A 19,522-nucleotide genomic window follows, 5' to 3' on the forward strand; every position below is an offset into this window, starting at 1 on the left:
CAGGTCCTGCACGGAGCATGTATGGTGCACGGGCACAGGCGATGCTTCAGACTGAGAGGGAGATGAAGTCGGACCCAAACGAAGTCCAGCGAAGTCCAGAGTGTCCAGACGGTCGAAGTTCAGTGGTTTCTCGTTCAGAATCTTGTCCACATCGAATCTAGTGTCCTACAGCCAGGTAAGGCCTTTTGTACCCATGGGAGAGTGTTGGACAGATTCAGGGGACCCTCCCATGGGAGAGTCTGGACAGTGAGGAGGTTACTCCCATGTCCTTTGTCCAGTTTCGCACCAGAGCAGGAGCCAACGACTCCCAGGACTGTTTTTTTTTTTTTTTTAAACTGTTTTTATTATTTCCATGTTCAAGGCATAGATATTTCTGACATATTGAAGCATATACATATAATCATTACCTTTGCATTAATGAAAATTGTGACACTTGGTTTTATAAAATCGTAAACATTTCCTTAGACTGGTAACTGTCTTCACATTACATTCCCAACTCTCCTCCGTTTTCATTATCTGAGTCCTCCTCTGCTTCGAGGTCGGGGGGTTCACAAATGTATCCCCTGTATTTATTCCATGCCCCCCATATCTTGTTCCATTTCCCCGGACATCCCCGATTTACAAACACTGCTTTCTCTGCCACCATGGCCAAATCGAGATCCCCACACCAGGCGGCAAGTGACGGTGTCACTTTCGCTCCCCACTTTTGTGCGATGTTGCGCTTTGCCACCATTATCCCCATTGTTACCCATTCCTGTGCTGGGCGTGTGAGGTCATTTGGTTCCCAAACATTTAAAATGCATCTTCTAGGCTCGGGCGCCAGTGATATTTCCACCACTTGCGATATGGTCCTCATCACTTTTACCCAGTATTTCACTATCTTGGGACATTCCCACAAGGTATGGAGGAAAGTGCCCTCCTCCCCACAGCGTCTCAGGCAGAACAGATGTGGTGCCGACCCTATTGTGTATAGGATACGTCTAGTGTAGTAAGTTCTATGTAAGATTTTTAGTTGCACAAGTTTAAGTCTGGACGGTATCCCCACCTCCCGTGGTGAGGCTAGCGCCTCTCGCCAGGACTGGCTTGAATGGGACTATGCACAGAAACACAAAATGTGCACCTCATGCAGAATTTTGGCCGCTGGCAAGCGCACCCAACCAGGCCTAATACACTAAATCCTGTCTAGGAAGTGGTCACACCTTCCTGTGACAGGATGCCTGTTGTTCTGCCTCCCCCTGCTCGAGCTTAGCTCAGCAGCAGAGGGCAGAAATGTGTCTCTGGTCGGCAGCAACCATTGTGGGCTGCCCAGGACTAAAAGGCTGGTACCGGGAACACCAGGGACGTCACACAGCTCGTTTCTGAGGGGTGGAATCATACCTCCCACACCAGTTACCGGTGTGGGGGGTATGATTCCACATTGTTTGTTACCAAACACCATAGGGTTACTTTCAGCCGTTTTAGAATTGGTCATCACGCGGTCGAATAATGCCACTCTATATGTCATAAATGGCTGCAACACTAACAACCCGGGAGAATGGACTCCGTAGGCTGCAAGGGTGTCCTGTTCATGCAGTGGCACCCTCTCACTTAGAACCAAGCACCCTGCCTTCAGGATTGTTAAGGCCTGCTATAGGGGTGAGTTATGGGTTTTAAGTGTAGTGACCCTTAGATATAGTAAACCTATATCTTGAGTAAGTGGTGCATGCACCAACTTACACAGGCTGCAATGGCAGGCTGTAGATCCATTTTGCATGGCCTCTCATGGGTGGCATAATACATGCTTCAGCCCATGAGAGGCCTCTGGGGTACCTATGCCCTGGGTACATGGGTACCATATACTAGGAACTGATAAGGGTACCCCAGTATCCAATCTGGAGTGTACCTAAGTAAATGACATTACAGTTTAGGAAGAAAGCGGCAGGCTGGGGTCCTGATTAGCAGTATCCCAGTCAGACTAGTCAAAAACAGTGTAACATGAAGCAAAAAGTGGGGGTAACCATAAGAAGCAGATCCTACTTTCCTACACAACCCCCTCCTCCAAACGTAAGGAGATGAGTCTAACCTTGTCCAGTTGAGTCTTCAGTTTCTGAGTGGAAATATCTGGAGAGTCCATCTGCATTGGCATGGTTACTCCCAGGTCTATGTTCCACTGTATAGTCCATACCATGTAGGGAAATGGACCACCTCAAAAGTTTGGGGTTTTCACCCTTCATCTGTTTCAGCCATAGGAGGGGCTTATGGTCTGTCTGAACAATGAAGTGAGTGCCAGACAGGTATGGCCTCAGCTTCTTCAGGGCCCACACCACAGAAAAGGCTTCCCTCTCTATAGCTGACCAACATTTCTCTCTAGGGGGGGGTCAACATTCTATGGATAATAGCTACTGGTTGATCATGACCCTCTGCATTAAGTTGCGACAACACAGCCCCTACCTCCAACTCAGATGCATCTGTTTGGACAATACATTGCTTGGAGTAGTCAGGACTGTGCAGAATGGGAGCAGTGCGCATGGCCTGCTTGAGATCATTAAATGCTTTCTGACAGCTAACTGTCCACTGAACCTTCTTGGGCATTCTTTTTGTTGTGAGAGTATTCAAGGAAGTTACTATAGTCCTATATCCTTTAACAAATGTCCTGTAATACCCACTCAGGCCCAAGAAAGCTCTGACCTGAGTCTGGGTAGTTGGAGCAACCCAGTCCACGATAGTCTGGATTTTGCTCTGTAATGGATGAACCTGCCCTCCACCCACAAGGTGGCCCAGGTACACAACTTTGCTCTGCCCTATCTGGCACTTAATAGCCTTGATAGTGAGGCCTGCTTTCTGCAGAGCCTTCAAAACATTCTTCAGGTGGACCAGGTGATCCTCCCAGGTGGAGCTAAACACAGCTATATCACCAAGATATGCTACACTGTAGGTTTCCAGACCTGTAAGGACTTTATTCACCAACCTTTGGAATGTGGCAGGTTCATTCTTCAAACCAAAGAGCATCACAATAAACTGATAATGCCCACTAGGGGTTGAAAATGCTGTTTTTGGTTTGGCATCTTCAGCTAATCTGATTTGCCAATAGCCAGTAGGTAGATCAAATGGACTAAGATACTTGGTTGAGGCCAGGGTATCAATAAGCCCATCTGCCCTAGGAATTGGATGAGCATCAGTCCTAGTAACTGCATTGAGTCATCTGAAGTCCACACAAAACCTCATCTCTCTCTTACCACCCTGGGTGTGAAGTTTTGGTACCAAGACCACTGGACTAGCCCATGGGCTATCTTAGGGCTCAATTACTCCCAACTCCAGCATCTTTTGGACCTCTGTCCTGATGCAATCTCTGACATGGCCGGCTGCCTTTAGATTTTATTCTTGACAGGTAGACTCTCAACTGTGTCCACTTCACGGGGCGTGGTCAGCAACATGGCCGAGTAAGACGTGTTCCGCGCTAGCTCTGGCAGAGCTGCTCTAAATCCGGCGTTATACCTGTGTCTGGCGGTCCGCTGGAGACGGGACTGACATGCCCCGGGATCGGAGGCATTCACAGAGCCGAGGGAAAGACCCGAGCAGCACAATAACTCCGGGACCCGCGAGGTTCTGCCCGCGAGACGAGCGAGGCCGGGGGGCAGCAAGATGGCGGCGGCTCCCGGGACCTAGGGGACGGCTTTGCGGCCGGACGGAGTGCGGCGCAGAACACCAAGAGGCCGCCTAGATGCCCCGAGTGGACAGGCCGTGGCCTCAGATTCCCCCGCAGATCCCTGGTACGAGGAGTGCATGTCACCAATCCAGTACGGACTTTGCAGGTGCTTTGCAGGTGCTCGGTGTGAGAAGCAGGAAGCAAGAAGCCGTGGCAGCGAGGTGGTGCAGAGCGATACGGAGCAAAGAAGGAGCAAACAAGGGGGCCGAGGGCTCCGTAGACTGCGATAAAAAACGTAACCGCAATGCCGCTACACCTCGCCTAGGAAAATTAAAACAAAAAACAAACGTGGTGATTGAGGAGGACGCGAGCTGTGGTACCCGTCTTGCCTGCATACCTGCCCCCGCCTGTTCACGGAGCACACTGGGAATGCTGCATATAGAGGCATCTTGAGGTGAACAGAGGTGGCAGCGGAGGCTGAGGCTGCGAGGGTCTCTGGGCTTCGGGGACGCCGGGTCTGCAGCCTTCAGGAACAAAGAAGGAACCGGAGAGCAACAGAGAGCTCCGGAGAGCTCCAGTGAACCCCAGAGGAAACGGGCTGGAGCAGGGGGGCTGGGACGCGTGTCGCCTCCCCTCGGCGTTACGGCAAGACCCGGACGGATGAGTCCCGCATTGGTGACCTTTGTAGGGGGATCTGGCCGGCCTGGGAGATACCGAAGGTACGACGCCCACGGATCGGGGGAGCTGCTCGGTGGGGAGCGCAAAGCGGGACATCCGGCCACACGGACATCTGGGGCTGCGGGAAGCGGAGGGGCCGCGAGACGGAGGAGCCGGCCTGGTGGGCCCTGGGCACATCTCTGCCCTGCCGGGGGCGGTGGCGTAGGCCTGGGCCCTTCCCCCCCCACCTACTCGGTGGCCTGCCGCGGGGCCCGGGCTGCGGAGGCCACTGGCTCTACGGCGGTAGTCCCGCCCGCGGCGGTGAAGTCCACCCTATCGGGGAGCCCTGCGACGACCGGTCCGCCACCGTTGGGACCATAGAGCACGGCAGCACTGGAGCTGGTGGGGCCCAGGCGGAGTGGATATTGCAGCAGGGTCCTACAGAGAAGGGAGAAGGCAGGCGCAACTCCCCAGGATCTAGCGGTGGAGTGCAGACCGGGGGCCCGCGCGGGAGTCAGGGACCTGACATCGAGGCTGGAAATGGGGAAGAAGGCCCCGCTGGAGAAACCCACAAGGCAAGGGACCATGGAAGACTATGCCCGCACCCGGACGCAGACTGGGGCGCCGCCCCCACCCCTGCTGCACGCTCTGACACGGAGCTGCTGATGGAGGCCATACAAGCCTCCAGGACGGACATTCACGAGTCAAGGGCAGCGCTGGAGGTTAAGATCGGAGAGGTGGGCTCTGAAGTCACGCTGCTGCGGCAGGACTTCCGCAACCTGTCGGAGAGGGTGCAGACGGCCGAAACCCGGATCAGTGAAGCCGAGGATACCATCACCCATCTCCGCAGAGATGTGGCAGAACTGCAGGCATCGCACAGACAACTGCTCTGGAAGGTGGATGATGCGGAAAACAGGGCGAGACGCAACAACCTCCGATTCGTGGGATTTAGAGAAGGCATCGAGGGATCGGACATGGCGCTATATCTCCATACCTGGCTGAGGAGCACGTTTCCACAGGCCAAATTCTCTAACTGTTTTGTGATTGAACGGGCACATAGGGCGCTCCTGGTGAAGCCGCCGGTGGGCGCGCGACCGCGTCCCGTCATTGCCCGGTTCCTCAATTATGCCAACAGGGATCTGATCCTGCGGGAGGCCCGGAAGAAGGGAGCGCTCCGACTAGAAAATACAAACATTATGATCTTCCCGGATTATAGCCAAGAAGTGCAAAAGCAGAGGCGAGCCTTCGACGAGGTTAAAGCGAAATTGAGAGATCTCCGCATTACCTACATGCTGCTCTTCCTGGCGAAGCTCAAGGTGATATACGAAGGCGGAACGCATTTCTTCCCTCATCCGGAGGAGGCCTGGCAGTGGCTAGAGGACAGACCTATGACAGGCCGGCGGACCGCCGACCGAGACGAAGGCCGGGAGCGACCGCATGGCATTGGCGCCCGGCCCAAGGAAGTGGCGCTCAGGCAGACTCAGGGACAGTCAAGGCGGAGAACTGGGAAGAGGCTGCGTAAGACGCCCTGCTCGGAAGGTGGCTCGCCGAGACGTCGCAAGCGGGACTCCCTTTCACCCGGAGGGACTAGAGTGCCGGGATCTCGCTTCAGCTGCCTGGCGGGCAGCAACAGTTCTGAGGAGGACGATGGGGGGACTGGCCGCGAGTCAGGGAGGGGAGCGACAGACCAGGCATCCATGCACCCGCTGGAAGCAGCGATCCGAGATCTAGAGCGGGACGCACCTGATCCCACGGAAGAGCTGAGGCCAGACACCCAAGACTCCCACTCCTGAGGGAGACCGGACTGGACAGTTCTGATTGCAGCTCCTGCCCGATGGAGCACGCAAGTGGCTACACAACCCCCCCCCCCCTTTTTTGTTTTGTTCTTTGTTTGTCTTCTTATTCAGTCGTCAATGTATTGTGTTCTCGGGTCAGGCAGACTGGGACTGTTCTAGTGTTGACCACATAGAGGGCACGTGATAGGTTGACGACGGGAGGGATAGTAAGGGAGGGCGACAGGCCTACTCCGCCAGCAGTCCTGTGTTTGTGGAGACTGGGACTGACGGGGGGAGGTGGGGAGGGGGAGGGAGCGGGGGAGTGTTGGGGGTTTACAGTTTTGGGGTGTTAGGGGATGGGAGGAGGAGGGACGAGACAGTTGGGGCCGGTTGGGTGGGAAGGGGGTGGGGACAGGTCACTGAAGGCACACACGACACGACACGGGGCTTGGCCGCCAGCGAGGAGCCACCACATCATTCCACACAGATAGAGACGCAATGCAAGACACACAGGTAACACAGGGAGCAGCCGGGGAAGGGTTCTCGATCCTAACGTGGAACGTCAATGGGCTTGGTAGTGAAATCAAGAGAGGCCTGGTAAACGCATACCGTAAGAAGTTAGGCCCAGACGTTGCGTTATTGCAGGAAACGCACCTTATGGGGACTAAATGTGGTTTCCTGGCCCGAGGACAATACAAGGTCCTAGCACATGCGGGCTTTACCCAAGGTTCGAGAGGGGTGGCAATACTGATACGGAAAACACACCCGTTTAGAGTGACACAGACCTGGACGGACTCACTGGGGACCTACGTGGGGGTCCGGGGAGTGCGGAGGCGGAAAGGAATACACAATAATGTCTGTTTATGCCCCACCTAAGCTCCAGGTAGCCACATTAAAAGGAGTGGCGGAAATAATGCTTGACACGTCAGATACGATGCAGCGACTTTAACGATTTGTTGGCCCCGGCGCTGGACAGGACGGGAGACAGGGGGAGGGACCAGCCTCTGACGGCCCTCGCCACCATGATGGAGACTCTAGGTCTGACAGACGTATGGCGCTGGTTACACCCGACACGGCGAGAGTACTCTTTTTTTCTCAGGGGCCTACAAGGTGTATTCCAGACTGGATTATATCTTCATGGCGCGACACATGTTAAATAGGGGGGTTCTAGCTGAGTATAAAGCGAGGGGTCTGTCGGATCATTCTCCCCTTATGGTGACAGTGGGCCCCCGGATACCGGGGCGGGGGCAGTGGCGAGTATCAGCGTGGGACCTGCAGAACCCGAAGGTGCTGAAGGGCATCCGCGCAGATGTTAAAGTCTGCTTAGCCGAAAATGTGGGCTCGGTGTCGTCGCCGGTGACCTTATGGGAATCCATGAAGGCAGTCATGAGGGGTAGGGTCCAGGATAGGATTGCGGAGGAGAATAGGGAAAGGCAAAGGGAGCTACAGACACTGGAGCGTCGTATACTTCAGGTGGAAAGGGAATATCTCGTTGATAAGGCACGGGAGACACTGCGCCGGTTGCTCGATGTTCAACGGCAGTATAGAGATCTAGCTACGGGAGAAGCCAAAAAGCAGGCGTTGGCGACACTCCACCGTCTATATGACGTCGGAGATAAGTCGGGCAAGTTGCTGGCGTGGTTAAGTAGAAAAGAGCGGGATGCGCGATGGGTAGAGCAGGTGCGAGATGAGCGGGGTAATCTGGTGAGTTCTGATGCCCAGATCTCGGAAGCCTTTGCGGTGCACTTTCGGACATTTTATGCAGCTCGGGACCTAGGCTCGCAAGACGACGCGCTGCAGTACATGGCGGATCTTGACATACCGATGCTCGCGGACGGGGACCTCAAAGAGCTGGAGGCTCCCCTTACGTTGGATGAGGTTAAAAAGGCGCTGGTCAAGCTGCGGGTAGGGAAAGCGCCGGGCCCAAACGGGTTCCCGGCGGAATTCTTTAAAAAAACGGCGGATCTTTTGGCTCGCCATCTGTTGGCATTATTTGAGGGGACACGAAAGGAGGGGTGCCTCCCCCCGGATCTCAGACTGGCCACGATCGTCCCCATTTTCAAGGAGGGGAAGCCGCCGGAGGAGTGCACCTCGTATCGCCCAATCTCACTACTTAACACCGAGGTGAAATTACTGGCAACGGTGCTGGCCCTCAGGCTGCGGAAGGTGCTCCCAGAATTGGTTCACCTAGATCAGATTGGCTTTCTCCCCAGCAGGGCTACGAGACTGAATTTGCGGAGATCGCACAACTGGCTACAGGTGGTGAGTGGCCGATGGGATCCCCTCTGGTTTCTCTCCCTAGATGCGGAGAAGGCGTTCGATGCGGTGCATTGGCCCTTCATGGAGGGAGTTCTGGGGCGCATGAGCTTCGGACCTGTCTTCCGCCAGTGGGTGAGATTACTGTATACGGACCCGAGGGCACGAGTGAGAGTAAATGGGGTCACGTCGGGGGAATTCCCTATCTGTAGGGGTACGCGGCAGGGATGCCCGTTGTCCCCCCTGCTCTTCACGTTGACAATAGAGGTACTGGCGGCGCGGGTCAGACGACATCCGGGGATTAGGGGTTTTCGGAAGGGACCACTAGACGAAATGGAGGAAAAAATATCCCTCTATGCGGATGATGTCCTTCTTTATGTTACCCACCCCGACACGACGATCCCGATAATTTTTTCAGAGCTGGAAAGGTATGGTGCTCACTCGGGATATAGGGTTAACTGGCATAAGTCGGTGTTATACGACCCGGAGGGGCGGGAGCACTGGCCGTGTCTCCCGGACAGGCTCCAGACAACGAAGGATGGGTTTCAATATCTTGGAGTGTTCCTAACACTGGACCGGACTGTCTCCTATAGCAAGAATGTCGGGAGGGTTCTGAACAATTTCGTGGAGGACGCACACAGATGGCGTCGGCTGCCGCTTACAATACTAGGGCGTGCAGCCATGTTTAAAATGATAACGCTGCCCAGGTTCCTGTACGCGTTCCAGAATGAATACTATCCGGTTCCTAGGCGGGTCTTTCGGGAGGTTGACTCGGAAGTACGTGGCTTCCTCTGGTTAGGCAAGCAACCCAGGGTGGCGCTAAAGACCCTGCAGCGGCACCAATATAGCGGGGGGATCTCGCTCCCCAACATTGAGGCTTACTACTGGGCGGAACACCTGGTGTCCATTAATGACTGGCTCCATGCCCCAACAATGCACCCAACGTATGCTTTAGACAGGTATGTCATGAGCGCCCACTCGTATAATTACTACTTATATGCTGGTAAGGGTACGGGACGGTTACTGACGGCCACTAAAATCACCTTGGCGATATGGAAAAGGGCGACCCGGGAGATTGGCTGGGAACGGAAACTAAGTAGACAAACGCCCCTATGGCACTGCACGTGGCTACCAGAATTGAACAAGTTCAGAGGGTTCACACACTGGGATACCATCGGGGTGTCGACACTGGGGGACGTGCTAGTGAGGGGGGAACTGAAGTCCTTTTCGATGCTCCGCACGGAATTTGGACTTCTCCCCACGCAGTACTACAAATACGCGCAGCTGAAGCATGCCTGGCAGGCAGAGGGGTTACAGACTGCCTCTCTCCCAGAATACGCACCACTGGAGGGGAGACTGCTGCAGGAACACATGGTGGAAAGGGAGGTGTCCCTCACATATTGGACCTTCATGAATAATATGCCCGATACTATGGGGGCGCTTAGGGCAACATGGGAGGCAGACGTGGGTGAGATGGACGAGGTGGATTGGGATACAGTTCTCATGCATCCACGAGAAGTGGCGATTAAGTCCAGGCTGCGGCTGATCCAATTCAATATTCTGCATAGTACGTATTTTGACAGACTCAGACTGTACAAAATGGGAAGGATAGGGGACACGTCATGTCTACGATGCGGAAGGGAAGGAGGGAACTTCTATCAAATACTCTGGTTGTGCCCGCAGATTCAGGGGTACTGGCGGGGGATCCTGGGGGAGCTGAGTAAGGTGCTAGAGGTTCCACTGCAAGAGGACCCCAAGTTAGTGTTACTGGGCATGACACATGACGTGGACCTCACCCGCCCGCTGCTGACCATCCTGGTGCTGGCCCTGGTGGTGGCAAAAAGGGATGTGGCTAAATACTGGGGAGTGCCCTCGCCACCCCCACTAGAGGAATGGAGGAGGGGTCTTGACTTATACATGGCGGCCGAAAGAGTTATGTACAAGGCGCGGGGCTGCCCCAAAAAATTCCGCAGGGTGTGGTCCCGGTGGCGGAAGTATCATGGCCTGGAGGGGAGTCTCTAGAGAGGTGACTGAGTGGGGGGGTCCTGCATGGTTCGCGGAAGGTGTGTACAGCCCAGGGGCATGGGCGGTGGTGTATACTGAGGACGATGGTGCCAACCACAGAATACTTATGAAACAGGCTCCTTGTGTAATGAGAGAGAGGGGGGGGGGGGCTGGCGGGCAAGGTGGGTGTGTTGACCGGTGCTGATCTGTTTGTTTGGTTGTTTTATTTTGTGTCCAGAAGGAAACCAAAAATGCCAATAAAAATGTTTATAAAAAAAAAAAAAACTGTGTCCACTTCATGGCTACACCAGGTGGTTTGACTGGGTGTCAAAGAAAACAAATCCCTGTATTGATTGAAGACCTTCCTACAATTAACCTGCTGTTGACCAGCGAGGCTGTCTGCCAAGACTACACCATCAACTGATCCATCATCAGGGTTCTGTGAGAGGTGGTCAGGGAGTGGGTCACTTTCTTCCTCCTGTCCTTCATCAGTTGCCATGAGCAAGCCCAGCCCTGTCAATGTATGGCTTGAGCCTGTTCACATGGAGCACTCTGTGGGGGCTCCTGGGAGTACCAAGGTCCACCAGGTAAGTGACCTCTCCCTTCTGCTCATGAATGGTATGGGGTCCACTCCATTTGTCTTGGAGAGCTGCTGGGGCCACCGGCTCTAACACCCACACCTTCTGCACTTGCTGGTAAACAGTCAGTACAGCCTTTTGGTCATCCCAAGCTTTCTGTAATTCTTGACTTGTCTCAAGGTTTTTACTTGCACTCAGCCATCCTGGAGCAGAGACCAAGTACATAGTCCACTATGTCTTGTTTGGGAGGTTTGAGAGGTAACTCCCATCCCTCCTTCACTAAACACAAGGGACCTCTAACTGGATGCCAAAACAAAAGTTCAAAAGGGCTGTAGCCAACCCCCTTTTGTGGGAACTCTCTGTAGGCAAAGAGAAGGCAGGGCAACAGGACATCCCATTTTCGCTTAAGCTTTTCTGGGAGGCACATGATCATGCCCTTGAGGGTTTTGTTGAACCTTTCAACCAACCCATTGCATTGTGGGTGATAGTGTGGTGAACTTTTAGTTTACTCTATACTCCTTCCACATTGCAGTAATGCAACTTGACATGACGTTTGTACCTCTGTGAGTTAAGACCTCCTTAGGGAAACCCACTCTGGAAAAAATTCCCAGGAGGGCTCTGGTTACCACAGGATCTGTGGTGGTTCTAAGGGGTATAGCCTCTGGGTACCTAGTGGCATGGTCCACCACCACTAGAATATAACTGTGTCCAGATGCAGTTGAAGGGTTCATGGGACCAGTGATATCAATCTCAATCCTCTCAAAGGGAACCCCCACCACAGGTAGTTGTATGTTATGTTATGTTATGTTAATGGGTGACTTGTATAGCGCACGGCTACTCCAAGGAGTGTCCCGGCGCTTTCTGACCCATTACTGAGAAAAGAAAAAAGAGAACAGAAACATAACAGAATTACTGATTAAAAAGCCAGGTTTTCAAGGCCTTTCTAAAGGCAAACAGGTTGGGAATAAGACGGAGATCAACAGGAAGGGAGTTCCATAGTTTGGGAGCGAGATATTTAAAGGAACGTCCACCAATTCTGACTTTCCTAATGGGAGGCACCATTGCCAGGCCAAGATTTTCCGACCGGAGAGATCTGGAGGGTTTGTAAAAAGAAAGCCGTTTCTGAATGTAGGAGGCCCCCACCAAATGGAGTGCCTTATGGGCCAGTGTAAGAGCTTTGAATGTGATTCGCTTCTTGATCGGAAGCCAGTGAAGGGAGGAAAGCAACTCAGATGATCTGGCTTGCCGGGGTAGGCCGAAGATGGCTCTTGCCGCTGAATTATGTACAACCTGGAGTTTATGCAAGAGATAGTCCGGCAAACCCAGGTAGAGGACATTCGAATAATCAAGCCTGGAACAGATCAGAGCTTGTACTGTCAGCTTCCTGTGGGCTAAAGGGAGCAAAGGAAGGAATTTACGCATCATTTTAAGTAAACCAAAACAGGTACCCGTGAGACCTGTGATCTGTGTTTTCAGAGCCAGGGTGTTATCGATTTTGACCCCAAGGTTTTTAGCGACCAAAGAGGAAGAGGAAGGGGGGGAAATGCAAACCGGCCACCATTCCTGCCAGGGCGGTTCTGCCTGACAGCCGAAGAAGAGCACCTCGGATTTATCCGGGTTGCACTTAAGGCTGCTCCGCTGAAACCAGTTGAAGACAGCTCCAAGGCAGCCACGGATGCTCTCCCCGTCAAACTCCATGCCCTTCTTGCAGGTGAAGAGGAGCTGGGTGTCGTCAGCGTATGATATGATCTGGGCACCCATCGACTCCGCCAGTATCGCCAATGGAGTCATGAAGATGTTAAAAAGGGTCGGGCTCAGCACCGATCCTTGAGGGACTCCGACATTCATAGGCGGCACCTCGGCGGAGTACGGGGGGGCCCAGACCACTTGTCGACGACCCGCTAGGTAAGATCTCAGCCAGCTCAACACCGTCCCTCTGAGACCGATCTCGTGAAGTCTTCTCAAGAGGGCCTCATGTGGGACGGTGTCGAAGGCCGCCGACAGTATGAGGGGAGCATTTGTGGTACCACCTGACTTACCACTGGCTTGACATGTGTAACAGGAGCGACAAAACCCCTAGGAGTCCTCTGACATGTGAGGCCAGTGAAAGTGAGGGACAAGCCTGTCCCAAGTCTCACTTTGGCCTAGGTGTCCTGCCACGGGGATGTCATGTGCTAAGGTGAGTAGGAAGCTCCTGAACTTCAGAGGTATGACCAACCTCCTGGTAGCGCCAGGCTTGGGTTCTCTACTCACTGAGTATAGGAGTCCCTCATCCCAATAGATCTTGTGAGATCCACTGACGCCCCCAGGAGCCTCAGCAGCAGCTTGCTGTCTGAGGGGTTCCAGAGAGGGGCATGTTTGCAGCTCCACACTCAAGTCTGCCCTGGAAGGGCCCCCTTTCCCCAATAACTCAACCTGATCAAGTTTCAGTTCCTCTGAGACAGTTCCTTCACAGGTACTGAGATCATCTCCCTCAAGATATGGATCCTCACTATGAGTCTTATTTTTGTATTTTATTTTGAAGGTTTTAATATAGCGCGAACAAAACCCTGGCGGGTATCAGAGCGCTTTACAGGGTAAATATAGGAAACAAACCAGCATATAGTAAATAAACAAAATGTTCCATACAAATCAAAAATCGTATATTCACTTATGAACTTGGCTCATGTGAATTTGGACATGAGAAGAGCTTTCACTTCTTTTTTGAAAGATGCAGTGGAGGGATTCCATCTAGTTTCTGGGGGTAGTGCATTCCAAATCCTGGGCGCTATCCCCGAGAATGCTCGGTTGTATGTTTTCTTCTTGTTGAATCTTTGTGGTTTCAGTAACTCAGATGTGACTCGTAAAGCGAGGACTGCGCATGAGAAACTGACAGATTTGGCAAAAAGGTACGAGGTGGATTTGTCCAAAACGAAGGCGCTGCAGGGGAGCCATAGGCTGCAGTATAGTGATCAAGAACTGGAGTAAAAGAGGGTCATAGGACTGAGTACGCACATCAGAGATTTGATTGCAGGGATGCGTGCATGGATCATGGTTGATAAATGGGAGGAAAGGTGGTCTAAGAAGAAGAGCTCCAAAAAAGACTGTAGGAGAGATGCCACCTCCTGGTGGAGGGATGTTGGGGGTAGAGAATTACCCTTTACGAGAGGTACAGAATGGAGGATACGTGCATGTGCCTTGGAGTAGAGGTGATTTGGCTGCATTCACGAACGATTTTCCTCAGCTGAGGGAAAAGCCTGTAGAATGGTACAAGCAGGTTGACCACTTTGTCAAAATCTCGAAAGTATTGTGGATTGATTTGAACACATTGTTTGACATCGTAGTACCAGGTGATTTGTGGTCCGCATGTAAAGTTGCTGTTGAATGGCCGACTTCTGAGCCAGAAAGGAATTCTGTCACGAATGGTCCATCACCTATAGTTATGAAAAAGTTCGAACAAGTGATTACATTGTTGAAGTTGAAGATCTCACCTCAAGATATTGATTGGGTTAAGATAGACCGAACTTTTCAGGAAGCAAAAGAGACGGTGCAAGAATGTTACGAACGTCTTTTGAAAGCCTTCAAACAGGACAGTGGGTTAGACACCTTAGACCCCAAGAATAGGGGACAGTTTGTTTCAAAGTTTGTCTTGGGATTGAGGCCAGAGGTTAATCTCATGATACAGCAACGTATGATTTGTTGGCAGAACAAGCCGGTGGATTACATTTTGCGGTATGCAAGGTACTGTAGTGACGAGGTAGACTCGAAGCACCAGAAATTGAAAGACAAACTGATGCTTGTTCAGATGCAAACGGCTCAGGTCCAACCTAGTGGAGGGATGCTGGGAAGGAGACAGGGAAATCAAGGGAATCAAAATGTACAAGGGCAGGGAAAAGGAAAACCTGTAGACCCTAAGACGGGGATGGGTGTGGCGACATTGAAGAAGACCACTGCGTGACATCTTTGTCACCAGATCGGGCATTGGAAACGCGAGTGTCTCTTGAACCCAGCAAACCAGGTGCAGCAGGAGGTAGAGGTAGCTCAGGTGTCTGCACCCGAAATGGTAAATACAGTGACAAGGACGAGATCGATGAAAGGGGGGACATTCAGTCCGCAGGTACCAGTTCGCCAGCCACCGAGGGTCCCACAGGGAACTCGGTGTGAGGTTCGATCCTCGATGCGCCTACATTGCCTACAACTCCCAGGATGCAGCAGGAGAGGAGGTGAATCAGAAGCCATTTAGGGAAGCGACACGCAGAACATCACACGCGTAATCCTGGATTTGAACCTGTCAAATCAGTTACCCGGCGAGTCAGACGGAGACACACAGCGTTTAGAGGCGGCAAGTCCTGGGGACTTCATTTGGATACCGAACGGAGCTGTCGAGCATGTTCGTGTGCACATTCATCATATCAGGAGAGAGGAGGTAACTTTGCAGTTGACTCCAGTCAGTGGTGATTTACCACTCAGATCGGGTGCTCCCCGCGGCATTACCTAGTCCGCAAGTGAAGGGGAACGTTCATTAGAAGTCTTGCAATCCCTGCGCTACAAGGTAGGAGAAGTATTTTGTTTAGTATATGGATGCGGTTGCACTCGGGCTAATGCAGTGAGCCTCAACCGCCATTGTTCACTGTCTTTCATGACATTTCACTTTCTGGTTATTACCTGAAAGACAACAACGTTCACATGGAGTGAACCGCTGTTCTTTCAGACTCCTTGCCGTGACTTTGTAGCCATCAGGATTTGGTGCATAACAGGAGGAACGACATTTAGAGCTTTTCTGTTTCGAGTTCACGTTTCAAAATACGGAGCCTGGATTTATCATTTGAACATTCCTTTTGTTTTATATGGAAACAGCATTACCAAAGAGGGAGAATTAATTGTACCTAGTGAATCTACCGTTGAGAATTCTAGCATTTCTACTTATCGCTTTGTAGGGTTACAAACAGGTGTGTAGGGAACCAGGTGTGTTTCTTAGTTTTAGTGATAAAAGGAGGCCCTCATCGGGTTAACGCTGGTATGTTCCTTTTATCTTTTCTGATATCAGGTATCATGTAATACCAAGTGGTCTGAAGGAAGACAGAGTTGGCGTGTGTTGTTTTTACGTCCAAGGTAATTGGGAACACTTAGTGAGACTCAACTGAGTGTAGTGTTGCATGCATTTGTTATTAACGGTGTGTATTTGTATTATAGGTTCTACTCCCCGCTGTTCCTTTCCTACCCCTCCCTCACTTGATTGTTCTAATATTCCATGCATTCATTGTAGGAGTTTGGGGAGATCAAGGGGTGGAACCCTTGTTGCATCGCTCAAACCTTGAAGAGCACCCGTCTTCGGACAGGAAGGTCACAGAATTACGCGCCCACGATATCTTGCTCCTCCCGGTTTGTGTGCTGTAACAAGGTTACACCATGGAGGAAGTCCTCCAGGCGCTAGCAGCGGTTCAACAGGAATTGGTGGCTTCTAGGGCAGAAACCGCGGCGCTACGAGAGAGAGTATAAAGAATAACCAGAAACTCCTTTGATGTGGCCACTGGGAACCCTCAGATACATGTCACCGTCCCTCCTCCGATACCCCTGGCAAGCCCCGAAAGATACACCGGGGACCCACAAAACATACAAGTGTTCATCACACAGATTATGATGCATTTCTCTTGTAAGCCTTCGTCTCTCCCAAGTAATCATTCCCGAGTGGCGTTCGCCATCTCATGTCTGGTGGGTGATGCGGCGAATTGGGCAGTGCCTCTAGTTAGGAATAACGACCCCATACTGTCCGATTGGGACGAGTTCAGGGCAGCTTTAGATGGAGTCTTCGATAGACGAACCACGACCTTCAGTGCAGACAAAGAACTCCTAGAGTTGAGGCAAGGGAGGAGCGAGCTGGTGACGCATTTGACATCCTTCAACCAATTAGTGGCAGAGGCCGCTTGGCCAGAAGAAAAGAGAATGTCTCTCTTTTACCAAGGCCTCTGCGATGAGTTGAAGGACGTCATAGCCAAGATCGATCCCCAACCCCGCTCCTGCGCCGAGTTTATCAGTCTCTCATTGAGATTAGACGGCCGCATAGCGGACAGAGAAGGGGTAGAGATAAAGGAGAGAGAGCAGGGTATAGACCGGAACGAGGCCCTAGGAAGGAGACACTTAGCAATGAGACCACATCGGAGCCCATGGAAGTAGGGGCAATCCGTGCACCACTGTCACACCTTGAGAGGGAGAGCAGACGATCCTAGGGGCTCTGCATGTATTGCGGTAAGAAGGGGCACTATGTCCGGGACTGTCCCTTGAGGCCCAAGAAACTTGGAGACTCTTATAAGAATTGAAAATTCCTGATTCCACTGCGAACACTGATCCCATTGGTGTTTCTACTGTCCCATCCGATCAGACAGTGGGCAAGGAATGGAGGACCCCTTCCTTGGCCACCACGCAATTAAGGGACACCGAATCGCACATAGTGCTTTCAAAGTGTTTGGAATTTGATCACCACGTATTTAAGATGATGGCTATGCTTGATTCTGGGGCCACTGGGAACTTCATCGATAGGGGTTAGTCAAACAATTGGACATACATAGTGTACCCCGAGAAATACCTGAAGAGGTGTTGGCCGTGGACGGCAAACCCCTGACTTTCGGACTACTCCTAGATCAGACAGAGACAGTACAGCTATCAGTTAGGACGTGTGGGAAACGGCATGTAGAAACCTTGGGGCAGATTTATGTTCCCTGGCGCATCCCTGCAAATCAGCAGGGATGCGCCAGGGAAGATGCGTCACACAAGTTTGCCTTTGCGCCACCACAAATGCGCCGCATTTACAATGCGGTGCATCGTGGCGCAAGGACAAGCAGATGCGTGACGCATCTGCCGGCGTAAGGTTGGCGCAGTGCTGAAGTTGTGTCGCAAGCTCGACGCAACTCCAGCACTATTCCAACCTACCCTATCCCTAACATGGTGCGTCACGCCTTACGCCTGCTTGAAGCAGGCGTAAGGATTTGACGCACCAGCGTCGGGAAAGTGACTGCGTGAAATCTTGTAGACTTCACTGCGTCACTTTTACGAGGCTTTTTCTGACGTAACGCCCACCCTGCATACATTAAACCTGACGCAGGTTTAATGTGGCGCAGGGCTTTACAACGTGACGCATCTCCCTAGATACGTCACGTTGTAAATCTGGCGCAGCATGGCGCTTGCTTTGCGCCGCCGCTCCATCAAAAAAGTGACGCAACGGCGGCGCAAAAGTGGCGCACGGGGCTTGTAAATCTGCCCCCTTGTCCTTGAATATAATAGAGGCCCCACCGTATGAGGTGATTCTGGGAATGCCATGATTTTGCCAACATAACCCCACCATCAATTGGAGGGATAAGACTGTCCAGTTTCTTTCGGAGGAGTGTCAAGAACACCTATACCTAGAGCCTGAGTCGTGTGCCGCTAAGTTGGCTCACCCATTCTTGCTGGCAACAGCAGCTGAAAAGGAGGTGGTTTTGCCGCATGAGTACATCCAGTTCACTGATATTTTTAGTAAGTCACGGGCGGAGAAGCTCCCGCCACATAGGTTGTATGACTGCCAGATTAACTTGGTGGAGGGAGCAAACATACCAGCGTGTAGGGTCTACGTGATCTCAGAACCAGAGACCAATTACTTGAGGGAATACCTAGACCATTTCCTAGAACTAGGGTTCATCCGACCATCTCGTTCCCCGGCAGCATCCCCTCTTTTCTTCATCGCTAAAGCGAACGGGGAATTGAGAGCTTGCTGTGACTATCACGTGTTGATAAAGAACACCATACGTAACAGGGATCCTCTTCCTCTCATACCGGTCTTGTTGGATCAAGTACCCGAAGCAGAGATATACACTAGACTAAATCTTAGGGGGGCGTATCATCTTATACGCGTTAGAGAAGGGGACAAATGGAAGACGGCTTTTAAGACGCGCTATGGTCTTTATGAATACACAGTGATGCCGTTCGGGCTTTGTAACGCCCCTGCGGCCTTTCAGTTCTTCCTGAATGACGTCCTGAAAGAATATGTGGATCACACAGTAGTGGTTTATATAGACGATATATTGATTTATTCCAAGTCCGAGAAACACCACACAGAACACGCCCAGCAAGTTCTAAGAACTCTTAGAAGGCATCACTTGTATTGTAAGCTGAGCAAGTGTGAGTTCAGTGTGCATGAGGTGGAATTTTTGGGAGTTATGCTCCGTCCGGAAGGGCTGGGAATGGCTGAACGAAAGATACAGGCAGTACAGGAATGGCCAGTACCTCAGAATGTCCGCGATGTGCAGTTCTTTCTAGGGTTCGCTAGCTACTACCGTAGATTCATTCAGGGATTCTCACAAATAGCGATACCAATCCCTAGGTTGCTCAGGAAGGGAGTACAGTTCGGTTGGACACAGGAAGCAGCGGCAGCTTTTGAGTACCTGAAAAAGGCTTTCACCACAGCACCAGTGCTTAGACACCCCCAGATGGGTGCCCCTTTCATAGTGGAAGCAGACGCCTCGGACGAAGCAATAGGAGCCATCATCTCGCAGAGAGATAAATACACAAGACAGCTCCACCCGGTAGCATACCTCTCCAAGAAGCTTAACATAGCGCAAAGGAACTACAAAATCGCGGAGAAAGAGCTGCTGTCAATCAAGAAGGCATTCCAGGAG

The sequence above is a fragment of the Triturus cristatus genome, chromosome 8, assembly GCF_964204655.1.
Source record: "Triturus cristatus chromosome 8, aTriCri1.1, whole genome shotgun sequence".
Classification (NCBI taxonomy): Eukaryota; Metazoa; Chordata; class Amphibia; order Caudata; family Salamandridae; genus Triturus; species Triturus cristatus.